Source organism: Triturus cristatus, chromosome 5_1, assembly GCF_964204655.1.
Source record: "Triturus cristatus chromosome 5_1, aTriCri1.1, whole genome shotgun sequence".
Taxonomy (NCBI): Eukaryota; Metazoa; Chordata; class Amphibia; order Caudata; family Salamandridae; genus Triturus; species Triturus cristatus.
Window position 1 is genome coordinate 613837070 of NC_140587.1, and position 12807 is coordinate 613849876.

General features: G+C 48.4%; 1 protein-coding gene across 8 annotated transcripts in view; it reads left to right on the plus strand.

Annotated features, from left to right (window-relative positions):
* The window catches only part of ASPH (aspartate beta-hydroxylase), a 675802-nt gene that overhangs the window by 289382 nt on the left and 373613 nt on the right, over positions 1–12807 (plus strand). The window lies entirely within an intron of this gene.

Consider the following 12807-nt stretch of genomic DNA (forward strand, 5'->3'; position numbering starts at 1 on the left):
AAATACAATCTATTTATAAATCTTTCCTCGCGGCTCCTGATCCACAGATAGTACCCCCCATATGCTCCGTCACTTATCTGTTGGAATCAATTCCCTCTCTGAATCTGACGTCTCATCAGGGGATCTTGAACCAACTGAAATCGGGAGCACCTTCCGATGTTGCCCCCCCCCCTAGTATTTTAAATCGAGTCTCTGAGACTGTAGCTGCAGTGATTCTAGAAGTAATTAACGCCTCTTTAGAAAAGGGAATAGTACCTCCCCTCTGGAAACAGGCTATGGTCAGAGCTCTTTTAAAAAAAAAAAAAAAAACACCTTGACCCGGAGATATAGCCAACTATCGCCCTATTTCATTGCTCCCAGGAATAGGGAAATTGGCAGAGAAGCATGTAAACACCACTATTTCTACATTTCTGGAAAATAACAATTGCTTTCACCCTACTCAAACTGGATTTAGAGTCCAACAGAGTACTGAGACCGCACTTGTGGTGGTGGTGGAAAATGTAAGGAAAATTCTGGACAGTGGGGGCTGCGCTGCACTTATTCTGCTTGATCTTAGCGCAGCTTTTGATACGATTAACCACCAGCTACTTATTTAAAGGCTTAGGAAGGCTGGAATCACCGGATCTGCACGGAAATGGCTACAATCCTTCTTAGAAGACCGTTCCTTTGTAGTCTTTGAAGAAAATGTTATCTCAAAGCCAATGCCTCTTAGATGTGGGGTTCCTCAGGGCTCGTCCCTGAGCCCCACTCTTTTTAATGTGTACATGATCTCTTTGGCGGAATTAGTAATACCTTTCAGCATCCAGATTGTCACGTATACGGATGATGCCCAGTTAGTGGTATCACTTAGTCAAGAGGATAACTTAGCTCCAAATCTGGCTCTATGTTTGCAAAAAGTTTCCGGATGGATGGATAATTCTTATTTGAAACTCAACGGAGAAAAGACTGATGCTTTTGGTAAATTATACTTCTCGAACAATAGCCCCTTCCTGGCCCAACTGTCTCGGCCCCCCGCCCTCTCCCGAAGCCGAAATAGAGTCTTGGAGTGTGGGTGGATTATAACCTGGACTTCAAAAAGCAGACAGGCAAGTTAGCAGCCTGCTGTTATGGAATACTAAGAATGCTCAGAAAGATCCTCCCCCTGCTCCCACTAATTGTAAGAAGAGTATTGGTCCAGGCACTCATCCTGTCTCGCCTGTACTACGCTAACGCTCTCTATCTAGGAGCTCCCCCTCTACTATCAAAAAGCTTCAGGTTGTGCAAAACTGTGCAGCACTTTTACTCACCAATTCTTCTAAGCGTACGTCAGCTAAACTCTCGCTCTTGGCGCTTCACTGGTTGCCGATTCATCAAAGAGTTCATTTCAAGGCATTGTGCATTACTCACAAAGCCCTTTCTGATAAAGGTCCCCCATCATCAGATCCCTTATTCAGTCCTACCGTCCTTCCAGGTCACTTAGATCTGACAATAAGCAGCTAGCTATAGTTCCAATAATAAATAAAGCACAAAGCGGAGGACGCCGCTTTGTGTACAATGCTGCTAAACTGTGGAACAACTTACCTTTGTCGATCCGTTGTGAATCGAAATCCCTCCCCTTCCGTAAGCTCTTAAAGACCTTTTTGTTTCCTTAGTCTTTTGCCTGCTCAAGGGGTCGCACTAGCACTGGGATGCCTTCGGTTAGCCATGTGCTCTAGAAATGCCTTATCAATTCAATTTTCAATTCAATCATTTAGTGTACATAAAGAATGAGATAAACACCTGGCCACTATCCAACCCCATGGTTCCTATAATTGTGCGTATTGTAAAACCTATTCGTTTGCCAGTAAATGTATTGTTTATTTTGACAACCAAGTCAAACATATGACATCATTCACTTTTTAAATTGCATATCCATCCTTATGAAATATGTAATTAAGTATGGCTATCACAAGTAGAGTATGAGCGCCACAAGTAGAAGTTGTAAAACATTTGGGGGGGAATAAACAAGGAGATGCCAGATATGGTATGACTTGCCACATTAAAAAAGTACGTCAGGGCTGTGTAGCTACCTGAAACTCTTTGCAATCCACTAAGTAGTTAAAGATAGTTGGGGTGGAGATTGCCACTTAGAAGGGAGTTGGATATATCGCTTATCTAGCCTTGGTCCTGAAGATGTGTTATGCTTTTGTTATTTGTAAAGTGCACTATCACCGACGAGGGTATACTGGCGCTGAGCAGGTGTGTGTCCCTAGTCCTGGCTATGGTAGGTTAATTGAAAAGCCAGATCTTCAGCTTCTTGCTAAATTCAAGAAGAAATAAGTAGTCTCTGACGTGGAGTGGGAAGTTGTTTCACACTTTAGGAGTGATGCAAGAGAACGCCAGTCCTCCTGATCTGGTTCTGTGTAAGCGTGGGATGTGTGTGAGTAGGAGTCCTGCTCTGTGGAGGTGTCTGGGTGGTTGGTGGAAGGAGATGCAACTGTTCAGGTAGGTGGGGCCCGAGTTTTGTAGTGCCTTGAATTGGTGTGTGAGGAGTTTGAATTGAGCACGTTTGTGTATCGGGAGCTAGTGGAGTACCCTGCGTTGTGTTGTGATGGGAGGTTGAGGATGAGTCTGGCTGCTGAGGTCTCAATGGTATGTAGATTTCTAGTGAGTTGCTTGATTATCATCACAGTGTAGAGGGTGTTCTCAGTCCAACTTGCTGGTGACTACGGCGTAAGTGACAGTTTTTCCAGTGTTGCTTGGGAGCCATTTGAAGATCTTCAGCATCTTCTGGATGTGGAAGCTAGATGTAGTGATGGTGTCCTTGTGTGGCCATGTCCAATTTGCTGTAAAATTTTTCAATTCTTCTGGGTGTTTGGTCTGAGTTCCGCCAGCCACAAGTTGGAGTCCTATAGTGAGGTGTTGTTGCTGAAAATCACTACTTCTGTCTTGTCTGTGTTGAGCTTGAAGCATTTGGCTTTCATCCAGTTAGTGACTTCGGTCATGCAGGCAGTGAACTTGTGTCTTGTGTTGAGGGTCTTGTCCGCGAAGGAGAGTATGGGTTGTGTGTCGTTTGCAAAGGAGAGGATGTTGATGTCGTGTGTGCGTTTGACGTTGGCCGGAGGGGTCATGTGTGCGTTGAAGAGGGTCGGGCTGAGCAAAGAACCTTGAAGCATTCTGCAGATGAGTGTGCAGGCTTATGCGGAGTAAGGTGCCAGGTTGACAGCTTGTGTTCTATCCGTTAAGAAGGAGGAGAACCAGCAGAGAGCGGGTCTTTGGATGCCAATCTCGTGCAGGCACCTGATGAGGATGGGGTGTTAGACCATGTCAAGTGCAGTAGAGCGGTCCAGGAGAATGAGGGCTCCTGTGTTTCCTCTGTCAAGGATAATGCACCAGTTGTCTGTAGCAGCGATGAGTGCTGTCTGTACTGTGGTTGGACTTGAATCCTGACTGTGTTGCGTTAAGGAGCTGGTGAGGTGGTTTGCAAGGTGTTGGTTGATTATTCTCTGTATGACCTTTATTGAGTATGGTAGGGGAGAGATGGATCTGTAGTTTGAATGCGTGGTTGGGTCAGCAAATGGTTTCTTGAGCAGAGGCATGACAGTAGCATGTTTCCTGGTGTCTGTAAATATGGCTGAATCGATGAAGGCTTTGAGGATGGGTATTAGTGCTTGATCAGTAGGGGTCCTTAGATGAAGGCAAGGGTCAGATGGTGCCCCGAGTAGATGGTGTTCATGGTAGCAGTGATTCTTGATGGTGGGGACAGTGGGCCATAAGGTATGGGTTCGCTCATCAGCCGTGGTGAGAAGTTGGGGTCTCGTTGAGGGACGAAGATGCTGTATATGAAGGTGACTTTGTAGCTGAAAAATTCAGAGAGCTTGTTGTAAAGGTCTTGTGTGAACTATTTGATGGTGAAAATTTCCCCTTGCTGCTATTGATGGCTTTGCTGCGATACGCAAGAGCTGTGCACTTGGTGTTCCATATCTGCTGGAGGTAGCATCTTTGGACTCATTAGAATAAGTCTTTATCTGTTGTGTCTTGACTTATTCTGCATTTGCACCCCTGCTTGCAGTGATGTTTCGTTCCTCTGTATACCAGCTGTTCTGTGGTTGATCTCTTGCTGTTGGGTTGCGCTTGAGAGGAGCCAGGGTGTCTGCATATGCAGTGATCCAGCTATTGCGGTTCTTGATGGCGTTCAGCAAGTTGCTCATGTGCTCGGAGCGGTGCTTGGAGAGGGCAGAAACCCACTCTTCCTCTGAAATGGTTTTCCAGCTGCGATGTGCGGTTCCCGTAGGTATGCTGAAACTGATGAGGCCAGGGTCTGTCCATGCCATAGTTGTTGGCTTGTTGAATGGGATGGTGATTGAGGAGAATATCGGGTCCAGTTGGTACCCGGCGGTTTGTTGTTGGTCCTGAGTGAGGTCAAGGTTTCAGAGACTTTCTAGATGGGCCATAGTGTTTAGGTTTGTGCTGTCTTCCAGGTGAAATATAAGGTCTCTGAGGATGGTGAGGGGGCTGGCATTGATGATGAGGTGGTGCTACCAAGTCTGTGAGGTTGCTGGCGAAATTGGTGTGGGGTCCTCGTAGTCTGTATACAAGGGTTATGCCTAGGGAGAAGTTGACTGTGATGTGCATCACATGAGGTGTTCCATGTAGCTGGTGGGGGTGCCCGTGTAGGTGATGCAGCTGATGGGATCTTTAAATACGATGGCAACTCCACCTTCGGGCTTCTACTGACTGTCTTGCTTTGCTATCTTGTAACTGGCGCGGATGACTGTAGTGAAGTCCGATGCCAAGGTTGGGTTTATCCATGTTTCTGTGAGAAAAAGCAGGTCTGGGGCGGGGTGGTGCTGTAGGTCTCCTATCTCCATGGCTTCTTTGAGTGAGCGGGTGTTAATAACCTTGCATGCGAGTGTGACCCCGTTTGGGTGATTTTTGATCTGTTTGAGCAGGTTGCTGGTTTGTGTGAGCGAGTGCTAGGTGCTTTTGGTGCGGGAAGGGTGGGTGTAAGGTACGGGAGGGTTCATGAGATTTTGCAGGAGGCACTTGTGAATGCTTCTTCCTTGTTGTGTGGTGCGGTGTGGCAGTAGTGTGCGAGCGTCGGCCGGGGTTAAGAGCACAGAGGAGTGCAGAAGGGTATCGGTGGGTAAGCAGAGAACATGGGTTCTGGGCGCAGTCCAGGCACGAACGAGGGCGGACAGTCTTGTCTTTGACATGCTGCAGCCGCCATTACCTAGGTCCTGGGAGAAGCTTAGGCTACCGTGGGTAGGAAACAAGTGATATCACTTCCTGTGCAGATGGATGATGGTACATCCAGTGATCTCACTTCCTGAGCAAATAGTTAATGGGGTTTCCAGTGATGTAACTTACTGTTCAGATGGGAAGTAGGAAATGAAATCCTCCTGAGTGGCTTCTTCTTTTAAAGACTGTTTTGTCAGGTATAAATATTGATGAATTAATCTGTTCATTTTTGTAGAACAGAAGCAAACGTTTTTGTCATTGTGTTAGAGTAAAAAAAAAAAAGTTCCACAGTTATTCTAACATTACAGTTGTCAACAATCTAATATCTGGGTGAAGAATCGAAAAAATCATTGTATCTTTTTTCACTACTAAATAAAGTAAGGGAGCTGAGTTTACAATTTGGCACAATCAGGCACCCGAACCCCAGGCAGTTCAATCTTGCGAATTGGCTACCTCATTCTGCCCCCCACGTCTATGTCCCTCATTAAGGAGGCCCGCAGACCCATAATGCGGGCCTGCTATGTGGCCAAATGGAAAAGGTTTGTCCATTATTTCCGCCCTAAATGCATTGACTCATTAAAACCAGCAGTCCAAGACCTAGTTTGCTATCTGCTTTATCTGCAGATGTCAGGATCTTCATTCCTATACGTCTGTCAATCTCCACTTAGCTGGCAGTTGCAGCTTACCTTCAGAATAGGGAACACTTGTTTATGTTCAGGTTCCCCATCATCAAAGGTTTTATGGAGGGCCTTTAAACTGGTTATTCCCCTTGCGTACTCCCAACCCCTAACTGGAACCTTAACGTTGTCCTCATTCGACACATGGGCCTTCTTTCGAGCCTCATCATTTGTGCCCTCTACAGTTTCTCACTTGGAAGGTGGCCTTCCTAGTTGCCATTACATCTCTCGAGCGAGTGAGTGAGCTTCAAGCTTTTACCCTCTAGGAACCCTTCTTTCAGGTGAACAGTGAAAGAGCCATCCTTTTTCCACTTTAACCAAACTTTTTAAACAAATGGAGGTGCACTGAACATAACACAAAGTCCAAATTATTTTCTTTCTTTTTGGCTTTTATTTCAAAATTGACAATGGTGCACACAGCTAACGCGTTTCGTTCCTCAAAAACCAACAGTTTTTGGAACTTCATAATGGCTTAAATGGTGACGAAAGAGTATATATAGATCTCATGCCAAGGTAATAACATTCGGAAATTCATAAAGTACAGAAATCGTCTCCTGACACTGTTTGATAACAGACCTAATAGATCATACTGCCAATCAATTTAGTAGAAGCTAGTAATTGATGATATTTGCTCGTAGCAAAGACTGACCCATACTTCGGCAATATCAGCACCTTCAGTAGTGCAAAACTAGATAGGAATACAATTATTCCATGTTTGATGCCAGTTCCATAAATTAGGATTATATTTCCAGCATGGAGTGGTGCGGCAACCGTGATGAGCAGTCACGTCTTCCTACTCGGACGCCACACTGTTGGTTTTTGAGGAATGAAATAAAAGACGAAAAGAAACAAAAAGTCCAAATTATTTTCTATTATGTTCAGAGCGCCTCCATTTGTTCAAAACGTTGTGAGAATCTGTAACCAGAGGCACCAAAAGGTGACCGGTGCCGGAGTCCTGTGCACGACAGTCCAGATTAGGCAGCAGTGAGCTAGTGAAGTGCTAACCGATTGGTCCGTCACCTTGTATCTATTTTCTGGTTCACTTTAACCAAACTATTGAACGCCTGGTGTCCTTCCCACACCCAGACTACTTCAGAGAAGGGGCTCTTCTCACACTATATGCTAAAAGAGTGTTCATATACTACATTGATAGAACAAAGCCCTTTTGCAAAATTCAACAACTGTCTCATTCTCAAAACAACACAAAGGCCATGCTCGCTCCAAAGCGGGCACAGCCAGGTGACTAGTCAAATGCATTCAGACTTACTACGCTAAAGCCAAAAAGACAACTGCCTACACCACCCAGCCCCTACTCTACCCGCAAAAAGGTGGGCCTCCATGGCTTTCCTTGGTAACATTTCCATATCCGACATTTGTAAAGCAACTATTTGGTCCACTCCACACACATTTACTAAACATTACGTGTAGGTGTTGTACAATGTCAGAAAGCTAATGTTGGCCAAGCTGTATTACGCACACTTTTGGTGTGCATTGCAACATCCTCTGGCTAGCCACCGCTTAGGGGAGAACTACTTTTGCAGCGTGAATCTTTCTGGATTCACTATGCTGTGCATTATTCCGCGATCTTGTGGTTGGGTCCGGATTCGTAGTCCTTTTTTTTTTTTTTTTTTTTTTTTTTTTTTTTGTAGCCCAGGTGGGCGTCGACGACCCACCATTTGGTGCACCTCCCGTGACGTCGTCGTGCTGCCTGCGGAAGTCCCACCTTTGGGGCGCCATCTTCAGATTCTTTTTTCCGCCGTTGGGTCTGGATCGTCATCGGGAAGCTCCAGGATTTCAGTCGGAGGAAGAAGAAGGAAAAGCGAGTTTCGTCGATAAAGAACTACGAAAAGATCACAGGAGAGGAAAATATAACATCCGGAGAGTGAAGAAGGAAGAGTTCCACCTTTTCTTCGACGCCCTTGGAGAATGCGCACTCAGAGGCCCTGAGAGCAATGGACAAGACGCCATTTAAGTTCTGCCCTAACTGCCACCACAAGTTCGCGCAGAAGGACCAGCATCCGGTCTGCAATCTCTGCCTACCGGTCGACCACCTGAGCAAGGACTGCAACGCCTGCTCAGCTTTCGCGCCGAAGACGCTCTGGGTGAGAGAACGTCAGAGAAGAGCCAACGCCAGCATGGAAGGCAAGGGTAAAGCCCCGTCGCTCTACGATCTGGGCCTCTCCACAGACGATGAGGACAACGTCGCCGAGGGACCCGAAAACTTCACGGTCGTAGAGACCGACAAGAAGACTCAAGATGAGGTAAGAGTCGTCGAGTTCAAAACACCCGAAAACGCCTTGAAAACCCGAGGGTGACTCGAGAAAATCTGAGTCAAAGTCCACAAAGGGAGCCCCGGCGCCGAAAACTTCGACGACCAAGGGTGGAGCCATGGACAAGAGGCCGAGCGGATCCTTCGAAAAGGACTCCCTGGTGCCGAAAGGCTAGGTTCGTCGAAGACAACCCATGAAACGGGGCGCTCGACGCAGAAGGACAAGCCGGCGTCGACGCAAGTTCCGTCGAAGAGGCCCGCGGTCGACGCCGAAAGCATCTCCGAGATGGAGAAAAAGAAGAGGCGGCTCGAGGCCGTGGTGGAAAGCATCCTTCAGAGGAAGAAGGAGTTCGACGCCAAGATGAAGGAATACAAAATTCCAACGGCTCCGCCGACGGAAGTATAAGCACTCTTCTCTGGACCCCCCTTACATCAAGGGTAGTATCACGGCCGACTCCATCATAGCTTCCACGGCCAGGAGAAGGGCCAACGTGCCAGCGACTTCGGGGCCACCACCCGATAAAGAGAGCAGGAGGATGGACCTCACAGGAAGAAAGGTCGAGAGAAACGCCGCAATGCACTGGCGCATGGCGAATTCCAATGCACTGCTCAATAGATACCAGTACCAGCACTGGGACGAGATGGGGGAACTAGTAAAACACCTCCCCGAAGAATACCGCCAAAGAGCCTCCCACCTGGTGGAAGAAGGTAAAAACATCGCAAACTCTTGCATTAAGACTGCGTTGGACAGGGCCGAGACTTCGGCCAGACTAATGGCCATAGGGGTCACCGAGAGAAGACATGCATGGCTAAGAATCTCGGGATTCAAACAGGAGGTGCAGAACAACATTCTCAGCACCCCCTTCAACGGCGAAACACTGTTCGGAGCAACAGTAGACGAGAAACTCACCCAGCTGAAAAAAGAAAACGAGATGGCAAGGTCCATGGGGGCCCTACAGCTCAGGGGGATGAGGAGAGGCAATCCCTCTAGGAGACCCTACGGTCGGGGAGGAAGCCAGCAGGGAGCGTCGCACCAGGCGTTCCAGCAAGGGCAGCAGGGTGATAGTCACGGACAACAAGGTCAACAGAAGCAAAACTGGCAGTACCAACCTCGGGGCAGTCCTTTCGCGGGAGAGGAAACGGACGTGGCCAAAGGAGAAGAGGGGGTGACCAACCCTCATCCAAGTGACTCAGCACGCAGAAGGACGCCTACCCACAACATACCCCCAGGGGTGAGGCGCAATGCAGTAACATCAGGGGGGAGAGGAAAACCAAAAGCCTACGATCATCCAACGCCAGTAGGCGGAAGACTGAGTCTCTACCTTCAGGAGTGGCGACGTATAACCACAGACAAGTGGATACTGAACGTCATGCAATACGGATACTGCGTGGATTTGGAGAAAAGACCTCCAGACAGAAAACCAAAAAGAAGGCAGAGATCGGGTCAAGAGCTTGCCCTACTCAGAGAAGAAACGCTGAAACTACTAGAAAAAGGAGCCATAGAGGCAGTGACGTTCAGAGAACGGAACAAGGGGGTCTACTCGAACTTCTTCGTGGTGCCGAAAGTAGACGGAAACCTCAGACCCATCCTGGACCTGCGGTACATAAACAAATTCATCAGAACGCAAAAGTTCAAAATGACTTCGCTGCAGGAGGTGCTGCCCCAAATAAGGGACGGGGACTTCATGGTCACCGTGGACCTCAAGGATGCCTACCTGCACATTCCAATAAACAGAAGACACAAGGGTCTTCTAAGGTTCAACATCAACCAGGAGCATTACCAGTTCACAACCCTGGCCTTCGGGCTAAAATCAGCGCCAAGGGTTTTTACGAAATGCCTGTCGGCAGTCGCAGCCCACCTACGAAGGGAGGGGATCCATGTCTACCCCTACCTAGACGACTGGCTGGCCAAGGCAGACACACGCGAGAAGTGCTAGAGACACGCAGCACGCGTGACAGACACTCTGACGAACCTGGGGTTCTCGATACACTGGGGGGGAAGTCATCGCTGGAACCAGAGCAGGTGAAGATTTTCCTGGGAGCAAAAATCAACACCCTAAACAGCACAGTGGTGCCCAGCGACAGGAGAACAGATGCCCTACTGAAGGAGACGCGTCTCTACCAGAAGGGGCGAGCTCTGACAGTGAGGTCAGTGAGCAAGATCATGGGGATGATGGCGTCGTGTATCCAGCTGGTGCCGAATGTACGCCTGCACATGAGACCATTCCAAGAATGGCTACAACAGCAATGGTCACAAGCAAACGGAAGTTGGGAGGATCTGGTGGTTGTTACGCACGCAGTGCAGGAGGAAATGACGTGGTGGAACAGAGACAACATGACAACAGGGAAGAGCCTGACGCCACCAAACCCAACAATGACCATTACTACGGACGCATCTCAAAAGGGATGGGGAGCGCACATGGACAATCTCAGAGTGAGGGGTCTGTGGGCTCCAGCAGATGCGGTACGCCATATCAATTACCTCGAATTGAAAACCATCCTGCTAGCCCTGAAGGCATTCCAGAGACACCTGTACAACCAGAGGGTGTTGGTTCAAACAGACAACACCACGGCAATGTTCTATATCAACAAGCAGGGGGGGACTCCGTCGTTCCCCCTCTCCTCTCTGGCACAGGAGATTTGGAGATGGGCCATACCTCTCAGGATAGATCTACTGGCAATTCACCTTCCAGGGAAGGAGAATGTGGAGGCAGACTGGCTAAGCAGGCAGACCTCGGCATCGCACGAGTGGGAGCTCAATGGCCAGGAAACGCAGAAGCTATTCCAGAGATGGGGAACTCCCACAATAGACCTATTTGCAACACGCCAAAATGCAAAATGCCAAAGCTTCGCGTCCAGGCAACCAGAACAGCAGTCCCTGGGCAATGCCCTATGGATAAGCTGGTCAAGGACATTTGCCTACGCCTTTCCACCGATACCCCTGTTACACAGAGTGCTCGACAAGTGCAGAACCAGCAACATGACACTGATCCTAGTGGCTCCGCAGTGGGCGAGGCAGACATGGTTCTCCCAAATTCTGGAAATGGCGCAAGGCAATCCCCACAGGTACACGAGAAGAAGAGACCTGCTCTCCATGCAAAACGGAGAGGTCCTACACCCGGAGCCAGAGAGCCTCAGCCTGGTGGCATGGCTCCTGAAGACCTAGAGTTCGCTCACCTTAGTTTGCCTCCAAGCACTATGCGGGTGCTGCGGGAGGCAAGAAAACCAACTACACGCAAATGCTACAGCGCGAAATGGCAGAGATTTACTATGTGGTGCAGGAAGAAGGGGCTGCAAAATACGATGACAAGAGACTCAACAGTACTGAGGTACCTCACACACCTTCTAAAGAATAACCTCTGCTCGACCTCCCTAAGGGTACACCTAGCGGCGATCGTAGCCTACACCAGAGGAGAGAAGGGTGTAAGTTTCTTCACATCGCAGGTTGTAAAGAGATTCATGGAAGGAGCCAAAAGAATTGCTCCTCCTAAAAGGTTGCCGCCGCCAACATGGAATCTCAACGTGGTACTGACGGAGCTCATGAAGGCACCGTTTGAACCCATTCACAAGGCCTCACTGCAAATGTTGACTATGAAAACGGCCTTTCTGGTAGCCATAACCTCGCTACGCAGGGTGAGCGAGCTTCAAGCACTAACGCTACAGGAACCCTACATTCAGATTCACAAGGACAGGATTGTCCTGAGAACAGACCCACATTTCATGCCCAAGGTGGTGTCGGCGTTCCACATGAACCAGAGTATTCAGATACCGAGTTTCTTCCAAAACCCGACTTCAAACGCAGAAAAGGCTCTACACACTCTTGACGCTAGAAGAGCGGTGATGCACTACATTGAGAGGACCAAGGAACTCAGAAAATCAAAGCAGTTGTTTGTGTCCTTTGCTACTAGCTTCATGGGTAGGCCAGTGACTAAGGGCACCATCGCTAGATGGATCGCCCTCACTATTCAATTCTGCCACAAACAGGCTGGACAGGAGCTAGCGGAGGGGCCTCAGGCTCACTCCACAAGGAAAAAGGGGGCAACCGTTGCCTTTCTGGCGAACACGCCCATTCAGGACATATGTCTAGCGGCAACTTGGGAATCTGTGCACACGTTCACAAAACACTACTGTGTGGGCATTCAGATAAACAAGGAAGCACAAGTTGGACAGAAGGTGCTTCAACACCTTTTCAACGACCAACGCTCATCTACCACCCAGCCGCCACAAAATTAGGAAAACCGCTACAAAATCTATGCACAGCATAGTGAATCCAGAAAGATTCACGCTGCAAAACGAATAGTTTCTTACCTGTCGGTGTAGTTTTGCAGCTTGAAGATCTTTCTGGATTCACTAGCGAACCCGCCCACCTCCGCCAGGAAGATGAGGATGGAGGAAGAGGGGGTGAAATAAGGAAAATCAGAAGGAATGAAATAGTACAGAAAAATGGACATAAAGGATTAGTCAATCGCCTAGGGTTAAAAAAAAACAAAAAAAGAACCCGAAGATGGCGCCCCAAAGGTGGGACTTCCGCAGGAAGCACGACGACGTCACGGGAGGTGCACCAAATGGTGGGTCGTCGACGCCCACCTGGGCTACAAAAAAAACAACAAAAAAAAACAAAGAAAGGACTACGAATCCGGACCCAACCACAAGATCGCGGAA